Genomic DNA, 17711 nt, shown 5'->3' with positions numbered 1-17711 from the left:
ATGTTCTCATTCATAGGTGGGAACTGAACAATGAGATGACTTGGACTCGGGAAGGGGAACATCACACACCGGGGCCTATCATGGGGAGGGGGGAGGGGGGAGGGATTGCATTGGGAGTTATACCTGATGTAAATGATGAGTTGATGGGTGATGACGAGTTGATGGGTGCAGCACACCAACATGGCACGAGTATACATATGTAACAAACCTGCACATTATGCACATGTACCCTAGAACTTAAAGTATAATAATAATAATAAATATATATATATAAGTATATAGTATCCAATTTGTGTTTCTTGAATGCAGGGTCTTCCCTTAACCTTTGTGAGGATTAAAGTTTTGTTTTCTTTTTGCATAGTGTTATTTCTTCCAAGTAAGGGTTTGACCCCCTTTTTTCTTTGTCTTTCATATTGTAGAGTTTTTTCCAGTTGTCTATCCATCTGAGTATATTTAAGAGTGGGGCACAAAAAGTTGATAGGAAGCTTTTCACGTGTAGATGGTGCTTCTGCTTTCCAATTCAGTAGGTCTGTAGTGGGACCCAGAAATTTGCATTTTTAACTAGTTCCCAGGTATGCTGATACTGTTAGTCCAGGAATCATATTTTAAGGACCACTTTATTAGGGAGTGCTTTTGTGATTCTATGATCTATGATCTATGGAAGGGAATGGAGGGGAAGGAAACAGCTTGGGCAGAGGGAAGGTTGAACTGCAATGCTGAAGAGTTCCGAAGATAGAGTGACCAATCAAAGCTGTCTCAAGTTGGGGGAAGGGGCTGGTCCTTAATATCCCTATGTTGATTAGTGTCTAGATATGGGCTGTCCCTGGAAATTAGTATGACCTTGAGAAGTGATATTTCCTTCAGCCTAAGCAGTCATACCCAAGGGCATAGACACTGAATGCTGACAGACACCGAGGGCTTTGTGCTGCACTCCACTGCACTGCACTGCACTCCCAGCAGTGGGTCAAAATTCTTTCCTGAAAACGGAAATGGAGCATTGCATTATGTTGTCTGTACATGATCCTTCCCAGTCAGCAGGGAAGCCTCATCCTGAGACAGCTACTTTTTCTAATTTTTCCTTTGCCATGTATTAATTTTACCTACTCTAGAACTTCATGTAAGTAAAATCATACAGAATGAACTTTTCTAGGTGTTTTATATGGCTCAGTATAATATCTATTAGATTCATCCATGTTCCTCTATGTATGTATGGGTTTCTTTTAATTGCTGAGTAGTATTCCATTGTGTGACTATGCCACAAAGTGCTTATTCATTCTTACATTGATATCATTTGCATTGTTTCCAGTTTGGAATTATTATAAAGATGCTATGAACATTCTTTTTCTTCAACATCTGTTTTGTGGACATCTAGTTTGATTCCTGTTGGATAAATACTTATGGTAGGTTTATATCTAAATGCTAAACTAGACCAAGGTGGTTTTGCGTTTCACATTACCACCATAAATGTATGAGAGTTATGGTTGCTTCAAATCCTTGCCAATATTTGGGGTTTTGGCATTTTTAATTTAAGCCTCCTAATGGTATATCGTTGCAATTTTGATTTGTATTTCCTTGGTGGCTTGGTTCCTTGAACATCTTTTCATGTGTTTATTGGACATTTTTGTACATTTTTGTGAAATATCTATTCCAGTTGTTTGCTCTTTATTTATTGAGTTACCTGTCTTTTACTACAGAGTTGTAGGAGTTCCTTATATATTCTGGGCATAAGTGTTTTGTCAGATATGTTTTTCGAGTATTTTATTTAGTTGGTGGTTTTTTTCCTTTCTTAATTGATGTATTTCAGTGAATAGAAGTTTACTGTTATTTTGACTGGGTCTGATTTATTTTTTGTTTTTAGAAACAGTCTCGCTCTGTTGTCCTGGCTGAAGTGCAGTAACATGATCAGAGCTCACTGAAGGCTTGAACTCCTGGGCTCAAGCGATTCTCAGCCTCCAAGTAGCTAAGGGCTACAGGCATGCACCACCATGCCTGGCTTTATTAAAAAAAAATTGTAGAAATAGTCTCACCCTGTTGCCCAGGCTAGTCTCAAACTCCTGGCCTCAAGCAGTTTTTCCGCCTTGGCCTCTCAAAGCCTTTTTAAAAATGTTTATTGCAGTGGGGCACAGTGGCTCATGCTTGTAATCCCAGCACTTTGGGAGGCCGAGCTGGGTGGATCACCTGAGGTCAGGAGTTCAACACCAGCATGGCCAACACGGCAAAACCCCATCTCTACTGAAAATACAAAAATCAGCTGGGTGTCGTGGCCTAGCTACTGGGGAGGCTGAGGCAGCACAATCACTTGAACCCTGGAGGTGGAGGTTGCAGTGAGCCGAGATCACACCACTGCACTCCAGCCTGGGTGATAAAGTGAGACTCTGTCTCAAAAAGAAAAAAAAATATTTGTTGCTTCAACCCTAAGAAATCTTTGTCTGCTCTCACATCAGAATATTCTCCTATGGTTTCTTCTAGACACTAAGCTTCAGCTCAAATTTTTCTATAGTATGAGGTTTGTACATTTGTTTACAGATGTGTCTAGTTACTCCATCAGAATTTGTAGTAACTATTTTCTTTTGTCCCGTGAATTGCTTTGGTACCTCTGCTGCAAATCAGTTTACTGTCAGTAGAAGTCAGGTATCATTACTCAGGTTTCATTCATATAACTTTTTCACTGCATGCAATGTTACTTTTTTCTGGCTGCTTTCTTTTTTTGTTTGTTTTCTTTTTTTTTTTTTTATTATTTAAGTTCTAGGGTACATGTGCATAACGTGCAAATTTGTTACATATGTATACTTGTGCCATGTTGGTGTGCTGCGCCCATCAACTCGTCATTTACATCAGGTATAACTCCCAATGCAATCCCTTCCCCCTCCCCCCTCCCCGTGATAGGCCCCGGTGTGTGATGTTCCCCTTCCCGAGTACAAGTGATCTCATTGTTCAGTTCCCACCTATGAGTGAGAACATGTGGTGTTTGGTTTACTGTTCTTGTGATAGTTTGCTAAGAATGATGGTTTCCAGCTGCATCCATGTCCCTACAAAGGACACAAACTCATCCTTTTTTATGGCTGCATAGTATTCCATGGTGTATATGTGCCACATTTTCTTAATCCAGTCTGTCACTGATGGACATTTGCGTTGATTCCAAGTCTTTGCTATTGTGAATAGTGCCACAGTAAACATACGTGTGCATGTGTCTTTATAGCAGCATGATTTATGATCCTTTGGGTATATACCCAGTAATGGGATGGCTGGGTCATATGGTACTTCTAGTTCTAGATCCTTGAGGAATCGCCATACTGTTTTCCATAATGGTTGAACTAGTTTACAATCCCACCAACAGTGTAAAAGTGTCCCTATTTCTCCACATCCTCTCCAGCACCTGTTGTTTCCTGACTTTTTAATGATTGCCATTCTAACCGGAGTGAGATGGTATCTCATTGTGGTTTTGATTTGCATTTCTCTGATGGCCAGTGATGATGAGCATTTTTTCATGTGTCTGTTGGCTGTATGAATGTCTTCTTCTGAGAAATGTCTGTTCATATCCTTTGCCCACTTTTTGATGAGGTTGTTTGTTTTTTTCTTGTATATTTGTTTGAGTTCTTTGTAGGTTCTGGATATTAGCCCTTTCTCAGATGAGTAGATTGCAGAAGTTTTCTCCCATTCTGTAGGTTGCCTGTTCACTCTGATGGTAGTTTCTTTTGCTGTGCAGAAGCTCTTTAGTTTAATTAGATCCCATTTGTCAATTTTGGCTTTTGCTGCTGTTGCTTTTGGTGTTTTAGACATGAAGTCCTTGCCCATGCCTATGTCCTGAATGGTACTACCTAGGTTTTCTTCTAGGGTTTTTATGGTATTAGGTCTAACATTTAAGTCTCTAATCCATCTTGAATTAATTTTCATATAAGGAGTAAGGAAAGGATCCAGTTTCAGCTTTCCACTTATGGCTAGCCAATTTTCCCAGCACCATTTATTAAATAGGAAATCCTTTCCCCATTTCTTGTTTCTCTCAGGTTTATCAAAGATCAGATGGCTGTAGATGTGTGGTATTATTTCTGAGGACTCTGTTCTGTTCCATTGGTCTATATCTCTGTTTTGGTACCAGTACCATGCTGTTTTGGTTACTGTAGCCTTGTAGTATAGTTTGAAGTCAGGTAGCGTGATGCCTCCAGCTTTGTTCTTTTGACTTAGGATTGTCTTGGCAATGCGGGCTCTTTTTTGGTTCCATATGAACTTTAAAGCAGTTTTTTCCAATTCTGTGAAGAAACTCATTGGTAGCTTGATGGGGATGGCATTGAATCTATAAATGACCTTGGGCAGTATGGCCATTTTCACGATATTGATTCTTCCTATCCATGAGCATGGTATGTTCTTCCATTTGTTTGTGTCCTCTTTGATTTCACTGAGCAGTGGTTTGTAGTTCTCCTTGAAGAGGTCCTTTACATCCCTTGTAAGTTGGATTCCTAGGTATTTGATTCTCTTTGAAGCAATTGTGAATGGAAGTTCATTCATGATTTGGCTCTCTGTCTGTCTGTTACTGGTGTATAAGAATGCTTGTGATTTTTGCACATTAATTTTGTATCCTGAGACTTTGCTGAATTTGCATATCAGCTTAAGGAGATTTTGGGCTGAGACAATGGGGTTTTCTACATATACAATCATGTCATCTGCAAACAGGGAGAATTTGACTTCTTCTTTTCCTAACTGAATACGCTTTATTTCTTTCTCTTGCCTGATTGTCCTAGCCAGAACTTCCAACACTATGTTGAATAGGAGTGGTGAGAGAGGGCATCCCTGTCTTGTGCCAGTTTTCAAAGGGAATTTTTCCAGTTTTTGCCCATTCAGTATGATATTGGCTGTGGGTTTGTCATAAATAGCTCTTATTATTTTGAGGTACGTTCCATCAATACCGAATTTATTGAGCGTTTTTAGCATGAAGGGCTGTTGAATTTTGTCAAAAGCCTTTTCTGCATCTATTGAGATAATCATGTGGTTCTTGTCTTTGGTTCTGTTTATATGTTGGATTACGTTTATTGATTTGCGAATGTTGAACCAGGCTTGCATCCCAGGGATGAAGCCCACTTGATCATGGTGGATAAGCTTTTTGATGTGCTGTTGAATCCGGTGTGCCAGTATTTTATTGAGGATTTTTGCATCGATGTTCATCAGGGATATTGGTCTAAAATTCTCTTTTTTTGTTGTGTCTCTGCCAGGCTTTGGTATCAGGATGATGTTGGCCTCATTAAATGAGTTAGGGAGGATTCCCTCTTTTTCTATTGATTGGAATAGTTTCAGAAGGAATGGTACCAGCTCCTCCTTGTACCTCTGGTAGAATTCAGCTGTGAATCCATCTGGTCCTGGACTTTTTTTGGTTGGTAGGCTATTAATTATTGCCTCAATTTCAGAGCCTGCTATTGGTCTATTCAGGGATTCAACTTCTTCCTGGTTTAGTCTTGGAAGAGTGTAAGTGTGCAGGAAATTATCCATTTCTTCTAAATTTTCTAGTTGATTTCCGTAGAGGTGTTTATAGTATTCTCTGATGGTAGTTTGTATTTCTGTGGGGTCAGTGGTGATATCACCTTTATCATTTTTTATTGCGTCTATTTGATTCTTCTCTCTTTTCTTCTTTATTAGTCTTGCTAGCAGTCTGTCAATTTTGTTGATCTTTTCAAAAAACCAACTCCTGGATTCATTGATTTTTTGGAGGGTTTTTTGTGTCTCTATCTCCTTCAGTTCTGCTCTGATCTTAGTTATTTCTTGCCTTCTGCTAGCTTTTGAATGTGTTTGCTCTTGCCTCTCTAGTTCTTTTAATTGTGATGTTAGAGTGTCCATTTTAGATCTTTCCTGCTTTCTCTTGTGGGCATTTAGTGCTATAAATTTCCCTCTACACACTGCTTTAAATGTGTCCCAGAGATTCTGGTATGTTGTATCTTGGTTCTCATTGGTTTCAAAGAACATCTTTATTTCTGCCTTCATTTCGTTATATACCCAGTAGTCATTCAGGAGCAGGTTGTTCAGTTTCCATGTAGTTGAGCGGTTTTGATTGAGTTTCTTAGTCCTGAGTTCTAGTTTGATTGCACTGTGGTCTGAGAGACAGTTTGTTATAATTTCTGTTCTTTTACATTTGCTGAGGAGTGCTTTACTTCCAATTATGTGGTCAATTTTGGAATAAGTGCGATGTGGTGCTGAGAAGAATGTATATTCTGTTGATTTGGGGTGGAGAGTTCTGTAGATGTCTATTAGGTCTGCTTGGTGCAGATATGAGTTCAATTCCTGGATATCCTTGTTAACTTTCTGTCTCGTTGATCTGTCTAATGTTGACAGTGGGGTGTTGAAGTCTCCCATTATTATTGTATGGGAGTCTAAGTCTCTTTGTAAGTCTCTAAGGACTTGCTTTATGAATGTGGGTGCTCCTGTATTGGGTGCATATATATTTAGGATAGTTAGCTCTTCCTGTTGAATTGATCCCTTTACCGTTATGTAATGGCCTTCTTTGTCTCTTTTGATCTTTGATGGTTTAAAGTCTGTTTTATCAGAGACTAGGATTGCAACCCCCACTTTTTTTTGTTCTCCATTTGCTTGGTAGATCTTCCTCCATCCCTTTATTTTGAGCCTGTGTATGTCTCTGCATGTGAGATGGGTCTCCTGAATACAGCAGACTGATGGGTCTTGACTCTTTATCCAGTTTGCCAGTCTGTGTCTTTTAATTGGAGCATTTAGTCCATTTACATTAAAGGTTAATATTGTTATGTGTGAACTTGATCCTGCCATTATGATATTAACTGGTTATTTTGCTCGTTAGTTGATGCAGTTTCTTCCTAGCCTCGATGGTCTTTACATTTTGGCATGTTTTTGCAATGGCTGGTACCGGTTGTTCCTTTCCATGTTTAGGGCTTCCTTCAGGGTCTCTTGTAAGGCAGGCCTGGTGGTGACAAAATCTCTAAGCATTTGCTTATCTGTAAAGGATTTTATTTCTCCTTCACTGATGAAACTTAGTTTGGCTGGATATGAAATTCTGGGTTGAAAATTCTTTTCTTTAGGAATGTTGAATATTGGCCCCCACTCTCTTCTGGCTTGTAGAGTTTCTGCCAAGAGATCTGCTGTTAGTCTGATGGGCTTCCCTTTGTGGGTAACCCGACCTTTCTCTCTGGCTGCCCTTAAGATTTTTTCCTTCATTTCAACTTTGGTGAATCTGGCAATTATGTGTCTTGGAGTTGCTCTTCTGGAGGAGTATCTTTGTGGCGTTCTCTGTATTTCCTGAATTTGAATGTTGGCCTGCCCTACTAGGTTGGGGAAGTTCTCCTGGATGATATCCTGAAGAGTGTTTTCCAACTTGGTTCCATTTTCCCCCTCACTTTCAGGCACCCCAATCAGACGTAGATTTGGTCTTTTTACATAATCCCATACTTCTTGCAGGCTTTGTTCATTTCTTTTTCTTCTTTTTTCTTTTGGTTTCTCTTCTCGCTTCATTTCATTCATTTGATCCTCAATCGCTGATACTCTTTCTTCCAGTTGATCGAGTCGGTTACTGAAGCTTGTGGATTTGTCATGTATTTCTCGTGTCATGGTTTTCATCTCTGTCATTTCGTTTATGACGTTCTCTGACTTAATTATTCTAGCTATCAATTCTTCCACTCTTTTTTCAAGATTTTTAGTTTCTTTGCGCTGGGTACATAATTCCTCCTTTAGCTCTGAGAAGTTTGATGGACTGAAGCCTTCTTCTCTCATCTCGTCAAAGTCATTCTCTGACCAGCTTTGATCCGTTGCTGGCGATGAGCTGCGCTCCTTTGCAGGGGGAGATGCGCTCTTATTTTTTGAATTTCCAGCTTTTCTGCCCTGCTTTTTCCCCATCTTTGTGGTTTTATCTGTCTCTGGTCTTTGATGATGGTGACGTACTGATGGGGTTTTGGTATAGGTGTCCTTCCTATTTGATAGTTTTCCTTCTAACAGTCAGGACCCTCAGCTGTAGGTCTGTTGGAGATAGCTTGAGGTCCACTCCAGACCCTGTTTGCCTAGGTATCAGCAGCAGAGACTGCAGAAGATAGAATATTGCTGAACAGTGAGTGTACCTGTCTGATTCTTACTTTGGAAGCTTCCTCTCAGGGGTGTACTCCACCGTGAGAGGTGTGGGGTGTTAGTCTGCCCCTAGTGGGGGATGTCTCCCAGTTAGGCTACTCAGGGGTCAGGGACCCACTTGAGCAGACAGTCTGTCTGTTCTCAGATCTCAACCTCCATGTTGGGAGATCCACTGCTCTCTTCAAAGCTGTCAGACAGAGTCGTTTGTGTCTGCAGAGGTTTCTGCTGCTGTTGTTGTTGTTGTTGTTGTTTAGCTGTGCCCTGTCCCCAGAGGTGGAGTCTACAGAGACAGGCAGGCTTCCTTGAGCTGCTGTGAGCTCCACCCAGTTCGAGCTTCCCAGGGGCTTTGTTTACCTACTTAAGCCTCAGCAATGGCGGGCGCCCCTCCCCCAGCCTCGCTGCTGCCTTGCGGTTAGATCGCAGACTGATGTGTTAGCTATGAGGGAGGCTCCGTGGGCGTGGGATCCTCCCGGCCAGGTGTGGGATATATCTCCTGGTGTGCCCGTTTGCTTAACGTGCAGTATTGGGGTGGGAGTTACCCGATTTTCCAGGTGTTGTGTGTCTCAGTTCCCCTGGCTAGGAAAAGGGATTCCCTTCCCCCTTGCGCTTCCCAGGCAAGGCGATGCCTCGCCCTGCTTCAGCTCTTGCTGGTCGGGCTGCAGCAGCTGACCAGCACCGATTGTCCGGCACTCCCTAGTGAGATGACCCCAGTACCTCAGTTGAAAATGCGGAAATCACTGGTCTTCTGTGTCGCTCACACTGGGAGTTGGAGACTGGAGCTGTTCCTATTCGGCCATCTTGCTTCGCCCCCTGGCTGCTTTCACAGTGTGCTTTTCATCTTTGTTTTTTCATCCTTTTGACTATGTGTGAGTTTCTTTATAATTATCCTTCTTGGAATTTACTGAACTTCTTGGATCTAGAAATTTGTGTTTTTCTTAGAATTTTGAAAGACTTTGGCCATTTATTAAATATTGTATTTTTCTGTCTCATTATCTCTTCTCTCCCATTGTACATAGTTAGACCACTTAATATTGAACTTTAAATTTCTGAAGCTCTGTTTATTATTATTTAAAAGTCTTTTCTTCACATTCAATAGACCTATTGATTTTCCAGTTAAGTGGCCCTTTTTCTGCCATCTGATCTCAAATTAAGGCCATCTAATGAATTTTTCATTTCAGACATTATACCTTTTAAGTTCTGGAACTTCCATTTGGTTCTTTTTCATAGCTTCCATTTGTCAGCTGAGATTTCCCCATGCGAACATTTATTATGACCATATTTTCCTTTAAATACTTGAACATGTTTATAATACTTGCTTTGAAGTCCTTGTCTGCTAATTCTGACACTTAGATCATTCAGGATTTAGTGTCTGTGAGCTGCTTTTTCTCTTGACTCTAGGTCATTTTTTCATGTTTGTTCACTATAGTGTATTTTGCTTGTGTAATGGGCATTATGGGTGATGTATTATAGACTTTGGATTCTGTTATTTTTCTCTGATGAGTGTTGAATTTTCGTCTTAGTAGACATCTAATGTGGCTGGATTCAACCCCCAACATGATTTTTTCTGTTACAGGCAGCAGCAGAAATCTCATCTCAGATCCTTCCACCTTCCAGCATGTTTCTCTGTGAAGAACCTTGGAGTCTTCCTCAGACTAGGGTCATTCAAATATTGGGTGTAGTTCATATAGAAATTTTGCAGCACTTTCCTTTCCTTTCTGGGATTTTACCTTTCACTTTTAAGCTGCCTTGGCAACCCCAAACTTTGTCCTTTTTAAGCTAGCAAGACAACAGATTCCTGCTTCAGTCTAAGTGACCTTTGCCACATGAGCTGATAAGTACCCTCAAGCAAAAGCCTTTTAAAAATTCTACCAGTGCACTTTGGGAGGCCGAGGCAGGTGGATTTCTTGAGCTCAGGAGTTCTAGACCAGCCTGGGCAACACTGTGAAACCCCATCTCTACTTAAATACAAAAAATTGGCCAGGTGTAGCAGCATGTGCCTGTAATCCCAGCTACTCAGGAGGCTGAGGCAGGAGAATCACTTGAACCCAGGAGGTGGAGGTTGCAGTGAGCTGAGATCTCGCCTCTGCCTTCCAGCCTGGGCGAGAGAGCAAGACTCCATCTCAAAAAAAAAAAAAAAATTAGTACAGTTTTTTCATTTAAGGCTAACTTCCTTCCAGCTGCTACCTGCTTTTGATTACTCTGTTGACTTAACATTTGTTTCTGTATTTTGTCCAGAATGTATAATTGTTATGTGTGGCAAGTTAATTTTAATGTATGTTAAATCGTCATTATCTGAAGCAGAACACTGAAGCATTATTATTTGAAACAATTAAAACAAAGTATATTCTGGTAATAGTTTAGGAAATTATGAAACCTCTGCTAAATGGAATTACAAAAAATACATGACATTAAAAATTTGAAGACTATCAGAATATGATTTTGGCAAATTTAAATAATACTCTGGTTTGATTATAGCTGTGTTAAAAATTAGATACGTTCATGAATACATACTGGAGAGAATATGGGAAAAAAGAAAAGAGTTTATTGGTTGTAGTGGTAGAATTTGGGGGAAGTTTTCAAAAATATTCCATTAACACTGGTATAAAACTATGATGTGTTTATTATACACACATATATGTATAGAAATGTGTGTATATTATACATATATACACATACACATTTATGTATACAGTTTATATGTATACATATAGTTTATGTATACACCCATGTAGTAAAAGACTCCTGGACAGTATAGTTGAGCTCTTGTGGCAGGATTTTCACCCCACACTCCGGACATTAACTGTTGATAAGATATATACAGAAAGGTTATTTACATATATAAAAGCTTCAAGTCAAGAAAGAGAAATTAAATTCATAGGTGCTAGTAACAAGGAGTCAGGGGAGCTGACTTAAGAAAGGTGGTAAGCAGGAACTAATTCCTAAATGGCCCATAGTGGTTTTCATGTCCTCATACAGACCTTAAATGCTGGGGATTGATGTCTTAATGTTCATAGGAAAGTCTAGGCCACATACTCTGTGCTCTCACAAGGTATTTGGAACTGATCAACTAAAGCATAGAACCTGAAGAGAGATTTTTACCTATGAAATGGGACTAAAAAAGGGAGCCCACAGACAGACCCAGGAAGTTTCAGGTAAGCCTGCTGTTTGCCCAGGGCATGTAGAAGGGTGAAATATGAGATCCAGAGCCTTAAGCCTGTATTATAGATGAATGTGGAGTTTGATTTGATATTATAGTTTCATTTTGGTACAAGGACTCTAAATCAATAAATCAGTATACAAATACGTCTGGAACCATTAAACCCTTAGAAATTCAGCAGGGACAAATATGAAACTGCTTCTATAACCCACAGGATATAAGATTCCTCTGAAAAATAATCGTTGTGAAGATAAGTTCATGTTTAAAAATTTCAGATCACGAGAGAAAATAATGCCAATCCAGATATGCAGGACTTCCCTGGAGAAAATATCCTTGCTTAAAATGAATTCATGATTAAATTAAAAAGAATAAATCACATGAGGAAAGGGAGACTGACCGCAAATTTCTCATCAGTAGTAAAAACCAGAAAACAAAAAGAAAGATGGTTTGACAAAATTCGTATATAACAGAGTAGAGCTTAAGACAAAATGGTATTACCGTAAAGGACACTAGATCTTGATAAAAGGAATATACTACCAAGAAAATATAAAAATTATAGTCTTATTTATATGGAATATAGTCTTAGCAGTATAGTCTTAGAGTTAAGAATGCAAAAATTTACACTTCCAAAGAGAAATTAATAAATGTCCAATCGTTGTCAGAAACTGGTAGATAAAATGGCAACAAAATATTTAAACAGCGTAATTAATACACTTGATTAAATATAGATCTGTATGGAAATCCCTCTAGCAGATAAATAGAGAATACAGATTTTTTTAAAGGATACATAGATTCTTAAAAAATATGATGTGAGTTGGGTCCCAAAGGAAGTTTTCATCATGAAAACCATATTCCCTGGCTGAAGTGAAAAAATAATTCATTGGTAGTAGATAGCTTAAAAATAAGATACATATATATTCATGGACATCAAATACTAAATTACAAAATATTTAAAATTAAATAACAAAATACTACATAGCGAAATTTGTAGGTTCCAGTTAATGGAAATTTTTTGGGAATAGAAAGATAAAGTCTTTCTTGTGTGTGCTTATTAAAAACAAAGAAGTAAGGGGAAAATGTGTTTTGTATTCAACTTTAACAGCATAAATACAAATAATGCCGAAGAAAAACAAAAAATAAATAAAAACTGATGAGATGTCAAAAAAAGAGCTCAATCAAGAATATTCAAAGCTAGTTTTTTAAAAAAAGATAATAGATAATAAGCTTCCTTGCCAGGTACTGTTCCTTGTGTTGGGAGGATAGTAGTAAGCAAATCATACCAACTTCTTTCTTTATAAAGCTAGTGGGGATGTTGGACAAACAGATAAATGCCAGTGGCAGTAATTATAATAAAAATAAAGCAACGTGTAAAGGACAAGAGAATGACAAGGTACAGTCAGGGAAGGTTTCTAAGGAGATAACGTTTGAACCACTGAGCACAGAAAAGTAAGGGAGCAAGTCAGGCAGGTAGCACTTCTGAAGAGTGTTCCTTGGCAGAGAGAAAAGAAGAGCAAAAGCCTTAACTGTCATACTAGTAGGACTAAAAAAAAAAGGTGTCTTAAATGGATAGAGAACATTTACCAAAACACATGTTACCAGAATTATTCTTGATTACAGAAAGCTTAGAAATAAATTCTTTAATGCAGAAACAAAACAAGGATATCTTCTGTTACTGCTACTCTTATTATATTGGAGATTTTAGCCAAAGTAATTAGATAAGAAAAAGGAGGGGGAAAGAGACATAAAGATTGGAAAGGAAGAAAAATATTAATTATAAATGAAATGATTATCTGCAAGAGAATCTACATACTATTAGAACTGTCCGGGCACGATGGCTTACACCTGTAATCCCAGCACTTTGGTAGGCCAAGGCGGGTGGATCACCTGAGGTTGGGAATTCGAGAACAGCCTGACCAACATGGAGAAACCCGGTCTCTCCAAAAATAAAAATACAAAATTAGCGGAGCGTGGTGGCACATACCTTTAATGCCAACTACCCAGGAGGCTGAGGCAGGACAATTGCTTGAATCCGGGAGGCGGAGGTTGTGGTGTGCCGCGATGGCGTACTGCATTCCAGCCTGGGCAACAAAAGCAAAACTCTGTCTCAAAAAAATAAAAAAATCTACATGCTATTAGAACTAATAAGAGTTCATGAAGGTTGCTGGAGATAAGGTCAACATAGAAAACCAATAGTTTGCCTGAACATCAACACACAGATAAAATTCGCAATACCATCTGTAAGTTGCCTTGTACTCTTTCTAACAAAATATTTATTCAGAAAGGAAATGACATTCTAAGGACAGATTAAAAAAAAATCCAAATTATCAGTCATCATCTCCCATTCAACCTATAACATTAATACAGTCCAGAAATAAAGTCCTACATAAAGTTTAGGAGGACTTTTGTGAAATTAGAAACCTGATTGAAAAATTCACCTGGAAAAACAAAGTCCAAGAATTGTCAAGACTGTTTTGGAAATGAACAAGGAGGGTCATGCAATCAAATAACTAGACCTAAATTTTATAGCAGTAATAAATTCAAAGTGTGGTGTTGACTTAGGGATAGATGAGTAGATTAATAATAAAACAGAAAAGAAGGGCCAGAAAAAGATTCAAGCACATACCGAAATTAGTATAATAAAATAGTGAATGGGTTCCCAGATGAAAATAGTATATACTGTATATTACACTATACCATACACAAGAATAAATTCCAGTTAAAGATCAAAATGAGAAAAGCTAACTTCAAAACTTTTAGAATGAAATATAGACTGCTTTTAATCTTAGATAGGATTTCTTAAATAAGACATAAAAATAACTCATAAAGAAAAAATTGACTAGATCAAAAATGTTAACTTTAATAAAAGTTATTAACAAAGTTAAATATATATAATAGAATTAGTATCCAGAATATATAAAGCTTCTATAATGTAATAAATAGCTCCACTTAAAAATATGCAAAGGATAGGAACCAACAATTCATGGGGGAGAAAATCCCTATGTCTAGCAGGCAGGTTAAAAGGCACACAGCATTGCTAGTAATTGAGGAAAAGAAAATTTTTTTAAAAAATACAATTTCATGTCCATTGGAATAGTAACTTTTTAGTATATATGTATTACCTGTATCATGTATAAATGGCATATATATGCAAAGTAATAAGAAAATAAGAACTATCATATACTGCTAATGGAAGTATAAATGGATACAAGTGTTTGAGAGAGAAATTTGTTAATATAAAATAAAATAGAAAAAAATCATTTATAAGCCCTAGAAAATTGACTTCAAGATTTATAGCTGAGAAATTCTTACAGGTATATACCAAGAGACATATACAAAGACACTTATGGCAGTACTGTTTGTAGAAAAACTGAAAGCTACATAATTACCTTTCAGTAGAGGAATAGATGAATAAATTTGATTATTCATTCAATGGGATAATTTTTAGTAGTTAAAATGAATGAACTTCATCTGAGTGTATCAACATGGATGGATCTCAAAAACAATGTTGAGTTTAAAAAATTGTACAGTGTAATGGAACTTACATAAACATTTTTAAAAGCTTCACAGAACAGTATATGTTGCTTATAGATTTTTGTTTAATACAAGGAACAACTCGAAGTAACAACTGGAAAGTTTACACATTAGATTAATGATAGTTGCCTTTGAGAAGGTAGGGAGGGGTATGAGACTAGGCAGAAGAAAAGGGGAACTTAAACTTCATCTATATTGTTCTATTAAGTATAAAGTAAAAATAATCAAGGGGCTAAGTGATTCCAGGGCCCTCATCTACCAGAAGGGCTTTCATTTTTCTTTATAACTCTGTCCTTTAAAACAGCAGTCCCCAACCATTTTGGCACCAGGGACCAAATTCATAGAAGACAAAAAATTTTCCCACAGATTGAGGGGTGGGGGAGATGGTTTGGGGATGATTCAGACTCATTACATTTATAGTACAGTGTATTTATGTTATTATTACATTGTAATAATACAATGAAATAATTATACAACTCACCATAATGTAAAATCAGTGGGAGCCCGCCTGTTTTTCTGCAGCTAGATAGTGGTCCCATCTGGGGTTGATGGGAGACACTGACAGATCATCACGCATGAGATTCTCATGAGGACCATGCAGCCTTGATCCCTCACATGTACAGTTCACAATAGGGTTCACAGGCTCCTATGAGAATCTAGTGTTGCCACTGATGTGAGAGGAGGCAGAGGTCAGGCAGTAATGCACTCGGCTGCTCACCTCCTGCTGTGTGACCCTGTTCCTAACAGGGATGAGAGTTGGGGACCCCTGCTTTAAAAGGCTATCATTTATATATATGTTTTAGAGCTTTACCAAGCTCTAAGGTAGATAATATCATCCTCCTTAGATAACCATCCTACTTAGATAATCCCATAGAGTAGTCAGTTACTGGTACAATGAAAATATATTGAGATCTGTATGTTATAAAATAAACATTTCATTTTCATACTAATTTATATAAAAACTCATTCTTAAGTGGTCCCAGTCTTTACAAGGACTTTTCTTCATCTGGGGGACTGAAATTTTTTTTCATTTATTCATTCAACAGATTTTATTGAACTTCTTACATGTACCAGATGATAACACAGCAATGAGCAAAACAGACAAAGCTTGCTATCATGAAGTTTAAATTCTAGTCAAGGAAGATAGCTGGTAAACAAATTAATAAAATTATAATATCACTGGTGATAAGTGCAATGATGAAAAATAAAGCAGGATGAGAGCTATAGAGAGTGATTGGGAGTATTTTATATGGGGAAGTCAGGGAAGAACTGTCTGTTGAAGATAACATGGAGCAAAGTAACAAAGAAAGTAAAGGGATAAGTTACATGGGAGAAAAGTCCTAGAGGCTGACAGAGCAAGCCAGTGCAGAGCCCGCTCCTGCCATGAAGCTGTCACGGAGGCTGCCTGGCTAGAGCTGAATGAATGAAGAATAGACTAGTATGAGATTAGACTAGAAAGACAGCAGAGGATTGGGTCATACTGGGTTTTTATGGCCATGGTAAAGACTTTGGAGCAAAGGACTAACATCATCTTCAAAAAGAATCACTCTGGCCACTTTGTTGGGAGTAGCCCACAGGGTGTGGTGGTTGGTGATAGGGCAAAGATAGAAGCAGAGAAACCAGTTAAAAGGTTGTTGTAACACCTTCGACAAGAAATAATGACTGTTTGTTTTGTTTTATTTTTTTGGAGACGGAGTCTCGCTCTGTTGCACAGACTGGAGTTCAGTGGCACTATCTTGGCTCACTGCAAGCTCTGCCTCCCGGGTTCAAGCAATTCTCCTGCCTCAGCCTCCCAAGTAGCTGGGACTACGGGTGCACGCTGCCAGGCTCAGCTAATTGGTTTTTTTTTTTTTAAGTAGGTACGGGGTTTTACCGTGTTGCCCAGGCTGTTCTCGAACTCCTTAGCCAAGGCAATCCGCCTGCCTCGGCCTCCCAAAGTGCTAGGATTACAGGCATGAGCCACCACGCCTGGCCAATGATGACTGTTTAGATCAAGGTGATGAGAGATGGTTGGATCGTGGATATATTACTTTTTTAGCAGCAATTCTTAATCTATAGATTACTCTCAGATCTCAGAGGAAACTGGGAGTTATTGAGAAGAGAGAAAAATAGCACAAGTTAGGTGCCAATGAATTATAAGCTTATACAAGTTATCCCAAAAGGAGATTTTAAAATCTCTAAAAATCTTTTGTAGGATTGTGGGAAGGGGAATTCAATCCCTCTTAACCTACGGTTATTCTTTACTTTTTTTGCTCTTTTTAGTGGTTCTGAACTTTGCAATTAAACTGAATCCAGTCATATTTTATTGTTTAGAAAATGAAATTTGAAATCTGGGTACATGTATAAAATTTAGTTATTGATTGTGTTAAATGAGATTTAAACACTAATTTTTTTTTATATTATAGCTTAGCTGTATGGCTACATACAAAGGCAAATAACCAATTTTGGTTTACATTTATTTGGCTTTATAACTTTTTACAGAAGACAATTTGGTTTTAACATCTTTTACAGATTGAGTGTTAACTGTTCCTGAACACTTTGCATGATTTCTTTGCATTTTCACTTTCCTATGTGTTATAACAAAATCCAAAGGTTAGTTGTTTAAATTATTTTATACTGGCTTCATTTGTGTTATATATTAACAGTTCACTTATATTCAGTAGTTCGGTTAAATTGATGTATAGTGGCTTTATTGTATTGCTTATTTCTAAGTATTTTTCTGCCCTCCCAATTTATCACTATATTAGTTAATCTTTTATTATTGCTTTTATGTCTAGGGATTCTTGTTACTGGTGTGTGTGTGTGTGTGTGTGTGTTGACACAGAGAGGGGGGAACAGAATCTTTTATGTATCAAGCCTTACCAGTTACAGATTGTAGTCCATCATTATGACTTTTAAGTGCTAAGCAAATTATTGTCCAGAGTGGCAGGCAGACAGTAAAAATCGTAATTATTGT

At 38.1% G+C, this 17711-nt stretch overlaps 1 protein-coding gene across 4 annotated transcripts in view; it reads left to right on the top strand.

Annotated features, from left to right (window-relative positions):
• RFX7 (regulatory factor X7) overlaps nt 1-17711 on the top strand; it is a 170599-nt gene that overhangs the window by 63706 nt on the left and 89182 nt on the right. The gene's annotated exons all lie outside the window — the stretch shown is intronic.

Source organism: Rhinopithecus roxellana, chromosome 5, assembly GCF_007565055.1.
Source record: "Rhinopithecus roxellana isolate Shanxi Qingling chromosome 5, ASM756505v1, whole genome shotgun sequence".
NCBI classification, from domain to species: domain Eukaryota; kingdom Metazoa; phylum Chordata; class Mammalia; order Primates; family Cercopithecidae; genus Rhinopithecus; species Rhinopithecus roxellana.
Note: the sequence above shows the minus strand (reverse complement) of the source record. Positions and strands in the feature narration are given on the sequence as shown.